Below are 12,687 nucleotides of genomic sequence, written 5' to 3'. Positions count from 1 at the left end.
CGATTCTTCCACCAGACTACACGAGGCAGCAACCCAGAAGACAGCCACCGCCGTGAAAACCCCAAATCCTAATAAACTGAAATATTGACGGCGTGGTTAGAAGCCGTACGTAGACCGTGAACAGTATCGAAGCTAATCGTTGGGAAATCGCAAACCTCACGTCTTGTCCTTAGATTGCGGAGGTGTCGCGGTAGTCCTCTACCTCGAGGCCTCGGCGCCGACTTCAGCAACGGCTTGTCTGTAGCACTGAACAGGCCGAAGGAAGATCTTTTGGCGTCCACGACAAAATATTCACGTGGCGTCACAACAGTCAGATTCTGGTAAGCAATTTCAGATACGAAACATGTGGGAGGACGAATGTACCTGTCCCCTGCATTCATCAACTTCGTGCTTATAACACAGGAGGAGAATTGTCCTCGAGTTGCATAAACCTAAGGCGACACCAGCACATGGCCTCTGAACGTCGCCGCAGACGAAAGGGTTTCTTCAGACCATAAACGCAATGAGGGAATTAATTTCGCCAAGGACTGAATGTCAAAGCTATTACGAGCATAATAAGACTATAAAAGAAGACGCAGATTTCCTTTAAATGGATTCAGATCGCAAACCTCTCAAGATAAAACAATACAAACACGACGGACAGAGCGGCCACTTCCAGGGGATTACTTATAAAGAGAGAGAGAGAGAGAGAAGGTCCGAACAAGAGCGTGTAGCCTCCGCGTGTGACAAACCTTTTTAATATTATGATCATTTATTAACAAAATTGCATACTGCATATACACACCAATGAGACCACAGTTCACAGAGCACCCCAGGAACACGTGTCGGTTCTCTGCCCCTTTCAAAACCAGAAAAAAAAACACCCAAGGTAAGTTTTGTCCAGATCGCCGTAGACGTCAAACGGCCGACCACCGACAAGAGAATGTCCCACACCCGCCCGCGCGTAACACAGCAAACCCGGAGAAGACCAGGGCGCACTCTGACGGGAAAAACGCAAGGTTAAGAACAGAATGACACAAAGGAAACGTCACACGCTTGAACCTCCGCTCATTTCATCATCGTTGTTGTTATTTTCGGCAATTAAACGAGGCATGGGACGAATAAATGTACACAAGATGTCGGTCGGGAAACCAGGAGACACGAAATCACTTGAGAGACAACGGCGCGGAGAAAGGCGTGGCCAGCGGTGGAATGTTGTGCGGGTCCCAGTAGCTCCTCCACGGGAACTCTGACCAGGGCATCGGCCGTCCCACCTTACGCGCAAACTTTCTGTTTAAAGCCACAACCTGCACCACAAACAAGGTCCTAGGGATAGAGTCCGGGTGCCCTGTGAAGGAATTATGCCACTCCTAATTCCGAAACAAAGTCACGGCACTGTGAACATTACATCCGGTACGTAGGAAACCACACTACGTAGGTCCAGATACAAAGTTACGAAGCATCGCATCGAGTTCGCACACTCATGACCGCGTGACAATTAAATCCGCCACTACATCGGCAGATCGATGACAACCAGCGCAGGAAGTGGCAGTACGCTCTCATGGGGACATGACAATTATATCCGGTGAGAGCGAAACACAGAAAAATAGTAATGGCGACAGGTAGATCCAGTGATTCCAAAAGAGCGTGCCATGGCGGTACCGAGGAAAATGATACTTTATTGTTTAGGAAAACAAGAACACGACGGGCAGGGTTAGGAAGGAGGACGAAAGACGTCCCCCTTATGCAACCGCGTCTCCTTTGCCCCTCTCTCATCTTCTCCAGAGCGCTGTGTATAGCAGCTCTCGTTACAAGACGCGAAAGGCGCCGATGGATTTAAATGTGCATCCATAAGCAGAATCCGCGTCACGAAAGTTTTAACTACGGTAATGATACACGGGGATTATCTACGAAGGCGCCGTCACACGATGTTTGCACTGGCGATCGGCTCACGCAAAATGTGGCAAGCCATTCGGTTACTGAAACCTCGTAAGAGCGGGAAAACTTCATCAAAGCAAAAGGTTCTAAGAGCTGCACACACAATGCGCCTTCGATTTGTATAAAATGCCCAAACGAAATTGTAAATTTCACTTGCAGACAACAGAACACAGCATCTGACATGGAAACACCCAATGCGATCTGCAGACGCTGTTCGTGAAGTCCAACAGAATCCAACTGCTGTGGCCTCTGTTTCCAGCACAAAGCAGTCTCAGTTACGTGTAAAATACAACGCCAACAGAGGAGGAAGCCAGAGGGTTGGACATTTTTCACAGCAACTCCTTGTTATTCAGGAACCTAACCAGGCGTGGCCTCTGTTCTCTGCGAGTAAGAACCACAGAGTTCATCACCGCAAATACCTGGTCACGACACTTCACACATGATCCTCAGCCAATTCCATTCGTCACGGATATGCAGCGAAACGTCTTAATGTTATCCACATCCTCAGGTAGACGCTTTCTACAATGTTTCCTCGCCAAAATTCTGCACGCATTCCTTGCTTCCTTGCTCCATAGAAGTCACTGCGCGTTATTTTCGGGGTATAGCTGGACAAAAGTCGAAACTCAAGTTGCACTGGGATTGTTTATTCGAGTTAATTTTGATTTACAGGTGTCCATGATGCATTTTTATAGCATTTAGCGCTAATGTTATCAGATGACAGCCATCTTCAGACTTTTCGCCGTGAAAACGTCAAATCCTGCGTTCAGGAAACTTTTCGGTTTTCCGAACGCCGGTATCGGCCACTCTCGCCGCAAGCCACAGCGATCCTCAGATCGTGGGTGTAACTAATCTACGTTACGGGTAATTCAATTACAGATGTGACGCTATTTTCTGAAATCGAGCCATTTCTTCTGGAAGTAAGCCAGTCCACTTTCGCTTTTACCAAGGTTTACAAAAAATGTTCCACCACGTTCCGCCTTCAAGTTAATGCCATTCTATTCCAAGTTTCTCTTTTGATTAAAACAGCCAAGCGTATTCTGCGCGTACTTACGTAATAATTAGTTACTAGAGGTACATTTTACAAGGACAAATCTAGAATGGGGAAAATTAGTCAAGCAAACACTGGGATACTGGGAACGACCCGTTCTTCAAGTGCCTGAGCACTGCGGGTCCCAACTTTTCGTTGGCTCGATCTATGCACATACGGTAGGACTCCTTGGATGAGGGATCGGCCAGTCGCAAGGCCTCTGCACAAACATCCATGGCTTGAGTGGGATTCGAACCCACGGTCCCAGCGACCGAGCGGCCACTGAGGAAGAAATGAGTCTCCTCCTGCACGGACCAAAACCTGCTGGGACCTCAAGACACAGAAATACTTTAAGCGGCCTTCGCAGCCTCCCGCTGAAGCAAGAGGCACCAATGAGGATTCGATTTACTTCCGCGTTATTTCAGAAACGCCGTCCAGCGGATCTGACACAAATCGAGGAGCGTTCGAACCACACACAAATGAAACCAAAGGAAGATGCCATCAAGAGCGAGCCAAGTCCTGATGCATGGGAAACAAATAATTATATTTTACCAAATGGATAGTCATGCAAAGATGGCAAGAAATTTACAGAACACAACACAAGGACTCGCTACGTGCGTTATTCATGTCATAAGATCCGGTGACTTGAAGTTTAAGAAGACTCCCTCGAAGAAAGGGTGAGGATTTTTCAGCCGAATTCTTTGCATCATTACATCGACCGCTACGCGCCAGAGATTCGCAGTAAGAGCGGCTAGGGAATTATTTTTCTTTGACTATTACAGTAATGAATTAAAACCATTCATTAATTAATGTAGACCAGAACTTTGCTGTGGAACAACACCTGAAAAACTCACGAGTTGCAATTTGGGAAAAGAAAAGTTGTATTCGCCCGCACAACTCAGTTCCTCGAACAAAATGTTATTAACTTTACTGTTCAGTAGACCCTGACTGAGGTACCGTGAACCTCCCTGACTAACTGTTTCGCCGCTTTAACAGCTTGCACAGAGCCTGATTGGGTTTCGAATTATTTTCGGACTAAAAATCAGTTTCTTCCTTCTGTGAGGTGGAAATTGGTGTTAAATATTTTTACGAGCTTCGTGCTACAGACGGTTAGAGAGATTAAATGGCAAATACGAACAGAACGACCATAATTTCTGCTCTGCAGTCGGAACAGATGACGAGATGAACGCAGAAAAAAATAATTTGGCATCGCAGTGATTCATTCGTACGAACCAATACGAAATTTGCTGGACAGGCAAGGAGCTGAAAAACACGGACGGACGGACGGACGCGGCATAGGCGACTTTGGGTTTATTTAGAGCTGTTAACTGGAGATGGCACTGGTTGCCACAGCTCAGGTCAGCTTTCCAATAAATGACATATCGCATGAGATGTTACAGGTTACACATTCGAACATTTTGTTTCGTACGAGTAGGCAGAAAACGATTTTAAAATATTCGCACGGACAGACAATACAGAAATCTACAACAAGAGACATCTTCATAACACGTAAAGTTATCTTAGTGATTTAAGGGTTATTAAACACGGGGCAACTTGGGCTGAAGAAGGAAGAAATTGGGATGACTGAAGATCTCGGCGAAGGAGGAAGTGAAGTCATCCGGAGCGAAGAACTACGGACCGAACGCGGATGAGGACATGCGCACGCCCAGGGAAAGTTAAGGGCATGACAAAACATAGATCGTGATGAGGAAGGCGACGACGGTCGGCAATTTAAAGGAGAAAATCGTGGCGTAAGCATGACAACTGAAATGAAAGCAGCTCAGAGAATTTGTCGGAAGAAAATAAAGGCACTTCTTAAACAGCGATCGCAAAGTAGTGACACGAGTAAACACTGGATACGCTCGTTGCCTTTGGGCTAGGGAGAGAAAAGTTGCCAGGAGCCCAATTACGATCCACACCAGGAGCTGCAGCCAACAACTGCCAATAGACGACGGACGACTCAAATGAGTAATCATCTCGTCCTTTCCAGCAAGAGTGCGAGAAGCATGGACGAAAAGGTCGCTTATCGCTTTACAAGAGACTTGTCTCACAATGCGGCACATTATACTGGAAAATACAGTATGTCCCAAACATATGTACGAGGCGCGTCCACAAAGTAAGTTTCCCACTCGTCCCACAGCTAGCAAACCTTATATTGCGCGAAGCGACTGTGCGTACGTGATAGAGCAATGACGTAGCATGGCGCATGCACTAACGCCACTTCCCGCGTTCTCACAGTAGCATCGTTGCAGCTGTTGAAGATGGAGGTTCTTATTCCAGCTCCCGCCGACTGTGAAGTGCGGTCAGTGATAACGCTAGGCCACACACGGCTCGACGGACAGCAAGTCTCCTGCAGGAGTTCAGCTGGGAGGTGTTTAATCATTCACCCTACAGCCCGGACCTCGCTCCCAGTGATCTCCATCTTTTCCTACACCTCAAGAAATTCCTGTCCGGTCAGCGTCAGCGTTTTGAGAATGACAGAGAGGCGGAGATGGTTGTCACACAGTGGTTCCAATCCCAGGCGGCAGACTTCTACGACACAGGTATTAAAAGTTGGTCCCACGGTATGACCAATGTCTCAATTCCGGTGGCGAATATGTTGAAAAATAGCTGGACACTTGCTGTATCTGTTGCAATAAATATTTCCATGAAATTGTGTTTTGTTTCTGTAAACGGCCCCAGGGAAACTTACTTTGTGGACGAGCCTCGTATATACAGCACGAACTTTGGTGGTCGCTTGCCGGTCAGCTGCGCCACGAAGCTGACGGTGGCCATTTTGAACACCGACACCTTTTTGGGACATTGTGTACAAAGTCTACAGAACGAACCCCCACAAACAAAAGCGAAATTCTATTCGTTCATCAGAAAGGGGTTGTAGCGCCGTGCAGTCTGGTAGAAGTTTACGGACGTTTCGGAGATACTTGCTTCCTCCATCATGACGGCGATGATGGACCTCTGAAACGTCTACCAGACTACACGGCGCTAAAACCCAGAAGACAGAAATCTTCTCACCGAGGTATCAATCTCAAATCCGACTTCTTCAGGTGGATCCTACGTAAAAGGTAAGGAGTGTCCATGTGATCGTTTTCGGCGCCTCTTATACGTAATGCGGGTTAGTCGATTCCATTGTTTTTGTGGGCGCATCTGAACAAAGACGCGTCAATGCAAATCCCACAACTTTATTTTAAAGGGCACTTACGATGGCACGTTCTTAAACTATGTCCATCGTCTGAGCTTTCAAAAAGAACACTACAGATTCTTAAGAAACTACGAAAAGTGATGATACCACAAAAATAAAAATTAAGCTGCCTAAAAGCTGGAACAATTTCAAGTGCAATTTAAGTCACAAAAGTCAATTCTTTAGAAAATGTTTAAACTAACCTAAATAAGGAGGGGCTGGAGAAGAAGAAGAAGAAGTGGAATATTGAGACAGATGGAGACCTCACAGCATCTCAAGAGCATTGTCAGCCACGCCTCTTCTCCGAGCCAGAAGAAAATATATTGAACCAAAGAGATTTCCCTTTTCACACTGAAAAATATTTTACTAATTCGTATTCTGCGAGGAAAAAAATTTTGGGGCTCATGACGGAATAAAAGAAAGGGGAATTCTTGAAGAAGCCTTCCACTCACCTACGTAAGAATAAATTATTAACTTTTTATGCAGATGACGTCTGCTTATTAAGCACAAGAACTTGACAGTGTCACTGAAGAACTAGGTTCAAAACTCAACGGTTTGCATCGCAAATGATAAAAAAGAAGATGTTGTGAAAATTGTGAAGGGAATATAATTCGTCTCACACGACGCAGCTCACGAGCTACGACCGTCAGACTCTGCCATTGCTCTTCAGTAGTCGTTAAACTCTGCAACGCTTGCAAACAGGCGTTGCGTTTATCTCAATTCTTTGGCAGTCGGCACAAGTCCGCTTCAGGTGAAGATCGCTTCTGAGCGAGAACAAAACTTCTGGACGTGCCCCGCCCGTCACCAGGTGACAGACAAAACACCAAAATTTATGAAGGACACGAACACTAAATTTGCCAATACTCAAGAACGTCACGTCAGTTACTATAACTCATTTCGCCGATCCACGTAACTACTGAAGAGACGAAACGACCCTTGACCTTCCAGAACATTAAACAAAACTGCGGACATTTTCCACTTCCACTGCGAGTGCTGAAGAACCACGAGGACCAAAGGCAGGAGGAACGGCTTGCAAATCCGGTGACGACATCTCGAAAAACATTAAGAAAGCGGATAGGATGCCGGGGAAAAAGAACTCTTTTACACGTGCAGTACTCAAGGTTCTCGCAGCCACGAGAATAGAGATGGCCGTCGTCCGGGTTACGGCGCTCTGTAGTCCGGTAGAAGCTTACTGACATTCCAGGGTGATTCGCCCTGATGATGGACGAAGCAAGTACCTCTGAAACATTGGTAATCTTCTACCAAATTAAAAAGTGCTTCATCCCAGATGACCGCCATCTTCTTTACTACTTCACAGTTCGCCCAATCTCTTCACACCGCGCGGCACAGCTTTGGAAACTGCGCAAAAAATACAAATTTGCATCATCTGCGGAAAGACAAACTATTTCAGCTTTCCTGTTAAATATCCTGGTGTTAAAATTATTCCAACCACTGAAACTGAGATTAAAAGAATAAGACATTCCCTCAAACAATAACAACAAAAACTCACTGGGTTATGATAAAACAACACGCAAAATTTTGAAAGCTAGTTCAGCATTAATTAGTCCTCCATTTGTAAACACTCATTATGCTCAGGCATTTTCTAAACCATCACAAATTACCAGTAAAACCTTTACGACAAACTACGGGCCAATTACACTATTAACTACTTTTTCTGAACGTTACGTGCAAGAGATTAAATCATCTTATGCACATTAACGACACGTTGGTCCCAGAACAGGGAAAGGCGTGTCCGCAGAAGACGCAACTTTCAAACTGACAAAGTGTAAAAATCTATTGAACAACAAAATGAAATGTACGGGAGACGAGCTCAGAACCCTGACGACGTGGACAGAGACGTCGGTTCCTCTTAACCACGTGACGCGGTCGATCGACCGAGAAGATCTTATTGAGATATAACACACGAGTATTGGTTAGGATGGGAAGAATATAGAACAGTCAGCGACCTTGTAATTTTTGAGTTTACAAACTGAAAAGCACTCAGACTGGATAAATCGCATTGAAAAGTTTAAGCGTAAATTAGGTAAGCACGTTACGTCTCTGTTGCATGACAACGACAGATTATTTTGACCAATTTTCACTTCATTATGAAGAATGGAATAATTTTGGGGGGTAACAGAAATTAATTTCATGTCCTTATTAATGAACTTCAACGTAAACATCCAAGACCATTTCCAAACAAAATCCACTACACACAGCGTCAACACAAGGAACGAGAATCGGCTTCGCAGACCAACTTCAATTCTCTAATTTTTTCTCAAGAGTTCATATTACGCAGGCATCAACAGTTTCAATAATTGTCCACCATCAAATCTCACCAAGTCCCATTAATAGAAAGACGCAGCTCGAATAAGTATTTAAAAGTTACTTAATTAGACACTCCTTTTACTCTGCAGATGAATTTCTAATGTTTCAAATAAGCCACGAGGTCTTCGTGAAATTTATTTGTACAAACGTAAGCTGCGTATGACGAACAATACAGACATAACAAAATATTACGTCCACCACGCACAAGAACAGAGTGACCGCCTCAATGACGTTCAGCCGTAACCCCCATCTTCAATATATAATCAATTCAATTCAATTCAATTCTTTATTATTTGTGTGCTGTATCAACAGCCTGATGGCCAATTACAGATACAGCGCAGAGACGAGCTCACAAACACAGTAAAACAAGCAATATATAAAATACATTGATACGGAAAGAATACACAAAAAATTACTACTAACTACATTAGAATATTTGTAAAAATATCATGAATCAATTAAGTAAATTATACTATTATAAAATGTGAAGAAGTGTGACAATTTTCGTCTCGAATATGTCCAAATCCCTGCAGACGACATCAGCAGCTGATGCGCATCTAGCAGGACTGTTTTGGATCAAAGGGCTAAAACTGAACATAGAAAAATCTCTCAGATTCCGAGCAGGGATGCGGAGACCGACAGCTTCCAGAAGGGAAGGACAGCATTTAAAACCGCGGTAAACGTGCGCAAGGAACAGTGCATCACTGCAATGCCTTCTCTTACGCAGGGTCTGGAGTTTTAAATACTCTAACGCATCAGCGTAGCTGTAATGAACTTGGGGGAGGAAACGATAGTAGCAAAGGGCTGCAAACTTCTGCTGAATACGTTCCAGTTTGTTGGCATCAGTAGTCGTAATAGAATTCCAAACGACCGAGGCGTACTCGAGCTTAGATCTGACTAAGGTTACATATAACATATACAGGCAATCGAGAGAAGAGAACGAAAAGGTTAACGTGCGAACAAGACCCAGCAACTTAATACAATGTGAAAATATGTGGTCAACATGGTTGTGAAATCGGAGCTTGGAGTCGAAAAATATTCCCAGGTCTTTAATAGTGTCGGTACATGTTATGGAGGACTGAAAAAGTTTGTAATCAAAGATAAAAGTAGTGGTTTTCCTGGAGAAGGAAATTACTTTAGTTTTACTAATATTGAGTTTCATAAAGTTTGCAGTGCACCAACCTTGTACCGAGTCAATGTCAGTTTGAAGTTGATTGCAGTCGGGAGATTTAATGGCACGAAAATTTTTGATATCATCAGCGAAAAGAAGGCATTTAGAATGATTAATTACTTGGCATATATCATCAATAATGAAGTTGAAAAGTAGAGGACCCAAAACAGATCCCTGTGGAACACCAGAGAGGACCACAAAAGGAGACGAAAGAGTTCCAGAAACGCGAACCTGGGACTGTCTGTTGGTTCAGTAACTACGAAACCAGTTTACGTAACCATCAGAGTGTCCAAAAGCACTGAGCTTGTTGAGTAATAGATTGTGAGGGACAAGATCAAAATAAACAGCATCAGCTTGACCCTGGGAGCCAACTATTGGGTTAATAAAATCAAGAAATCATTACCATAAATAACATACAGGACCCGTGAGCTATTTAAACAGCGGCACACCAGATGGCACGCCTCAATATTAACTGCAAGTGCACCCAACATCACCACAAGAACGCATCAGCAGGACACGCTCTTTAAGACTGAAGGCGTCATCAAATGCGCATCTAACCCGAACACAATACAAAGTTTTCGTGAGCCTCGCTCACGACTGTGCCTGCGCGAAGTTCTGACGTATTACGATAAGCCGACAGCAGCTTCCAGAAACGCAGTCCTGCGACATTCTGCCAGCGGACTCTACCGAAATATTATTTGGACAGACAGGGCACAATTTAATTGTGAGGGAGCGTTCAACACCCACAAGTCACTCCTCATGTCGTCCATGAATCCACGTATCATGGGGAACAACCCCGAGGGCCCTTACCTGCTACCACACCAGCAATGTTGTGCTCTTCTTCAGTCTGTTTCACTGCGGCTGATTGAAGACGCGCCCCAAAGCATGGCCCCCACTCCACTGGATCTCCTCCTGTGGGAATATTTGAAGAAACACAAAGTGTAAACAGTTCCAACCACAAGCATCAAAGACGTTGTCACACAACTGACAATAGTGACATCTTACAGCATTTCCAGGAAAATATCATCTGCCTTTAAGTGCACAACCCCATTTTGAACACCTATTATAAGGGCGATGGGCGTAAGGACCAAGCAAATAAATTTAGTTACTTCAATGCCCATTGTCTTGCCCCATTTCATGGCGAGGGACGTCTTGAAAGCTCGCTGCTTGTTTGAGTACGAGGAATCACACCATAAAAGGCTTCTCTGCAAATTTTTATCTGGTATATACCCCCTACCCAAAACATTCACCTTGAAGATGGCAAATGTAATGTTTCTGAAACAGCGGAGGGGCCACTCAGCCTGCAAATCGACGTCACACGCTAGACAGCAGAAGCTAAAGATTTGATCTTTCCTTCTGACAACAACAAATATATTTATCAGTAACCCAACGTCTTGTGAAGAATTCTAATTATCCTGTGTTCTGCCAAAATTACTGGACCAAGTCATTCGCACCTTTACACAGCACAAAAAACTAATTAAATTCAACTGTTACTGCCATTAAGCTCTTGTAACGTCTCATTAAATGTGGCAGCAATGACAAGAAATTTACACATATTTATACAGCACAAAATAATATTCTGATACGAAACACAAACAACCTACAGGCCAAGCTTTTCTCTACACTGTTTATGATCTGACGTCTCATCACCACGTACATCTCGTAGCTTTGGATCTAATCACATTACTGACCCTCCAGGGCCTCCGATTATCGAGACCCTCACAACTTGTTTCAAATATGCCACTGTTACATGAAACTTCCACTTCACTTTCATTATCTAACGCTTCATTTACATTAACCAATTCAATCTCACTTTACAGTGACAACAGCTCATTTCCACTTTCTAACGGAACAGTAAAGAAATTCATCACATGCATCTGCCTCTGAGTTTTCTAACCTTCCAGCTGTCGCTGCACCCACTAACAAACATTAAAACTGGAATGAAGAAACTAATATTTCAACCATGGTTATAGGTAAGAAACGCACATATAGATCATAACATTACATGGACAAATTTGTCATACTTAATCACTCTCATTTACAAAATCAACATAAAAAACAGTAACTATAAATGTAAATAATTCTGATCCAAATAGCCTACTTGAAGGAAAATCAAAACCAAGGAAACTAGATGCCAACTCTAATTACAAAAGGTGATATGATTTGGTCTTTGAAATTAATGCTTTTAACCTAACCTAACTTTGTGACAAGGAGAAAGAGTCCACTGGTTTAAAAAAGTAATATCAAGACAGCACTAAAAGCTTAAGTAGCTAGTTTTGTTCATTTCCTCAAAAACATCTGGGATACTTGTTGCAAGTAACAATATGGTATGATAAACTTATATCAAAATTAATAAAATCTCTTCACTCAATACTATTTTCTATGATTTACTTGACTAATGATATACATAAATAAGACTGGAACTCTATTAACACACAATACATCAAACCTGTTGTAAACCAAGAAATTTCTCTGACTGTGCAGTGGACTTGTCAATATAATTTCATATGCTTTATATGCATATAATCTTTTCAACTTACCTTTTAAAAGATATTTAGCATTACTGTAGGAGTACAGCCTTGTCTAGAAATGGTCTTCCAACTCTGAAAAATAAAAAGGAAGGTAAAGAAAGTAATTGTAACACAACAGACACACAAGATAAAAAAATGTAAGATGTTTAGGCACACAGTACATTAATGCAGTGTGTTAATTATGGTTAATAAATATTATGCATTACAGAATAAAATGTTCTTTGTAAATAGCAAGTTTTCTGAAACAAGTATGGCTTATTAACAGATAATTTCATAACTCTAGCCCCAGAAATTTGTAAACCATTTCAATTTCATTACAGGCTTCATCTTTAAAATAAAATTGTACCCACACAATAGACTTAACGCTTATACACACGGCTACCAGACAAATACATTAACACAAACGTGACGTATATGAATACGTTCAAGACTACGTGGTACACTAATTGCTTTTATGAAGCATCCACGAAAGCATACCGTCTGGGTTTGACAGCTACGCCCACATGCTAACGCCGCAAACTAGAGCACTTAAATA

General features: G+C 43.1%; 1 protein-coding gene across 1 annotated transcript in view; it reads right to left on the bottom strand.

Moving 5' to 3' along the window:
• mtgo (miles to go) overlaps positions 1-12,687 on the bottom strand; it is an 89,916-nt gene that overhangs the window by 77,054 nt on the left and 175 nt on the right. The window contains exons 2-3 of the mRNA XM_022073058.2: positions 12,162-12,224; positions 10,432-10,533 (exon numbers count right to left, since the gene is read on the bottom strand). The gene's annotated coding sequence lies outside the window, so the exon portion shown is untranslated. The remainder of the gene's footprint in view (positions 1-10,431; positions 10,534-12,161; positions 12,225-12,687) is intronic.

This window comes from Zootermopsis nevadensis, unplaced genomic scaffold, assembly GCF_977971745.1.
Source record: "Zootermopsis nevadensis isolate Lab colony 2312 unplaced genomic scaffold, Znev_1.0 Znev_ptg000022l, whole genome shotgun sequence".
In the NCBI taxonomy this organism is placed as follows: Eukaryota; Metazoa; Arthropoda; class Insecta; order Blattodea; family Termopsidae; genus Zootermopsis; species Zootermopsis nevadensis.
This window is presented reverse-complemented; position numbering and strand designations above follow the sequence as displayed.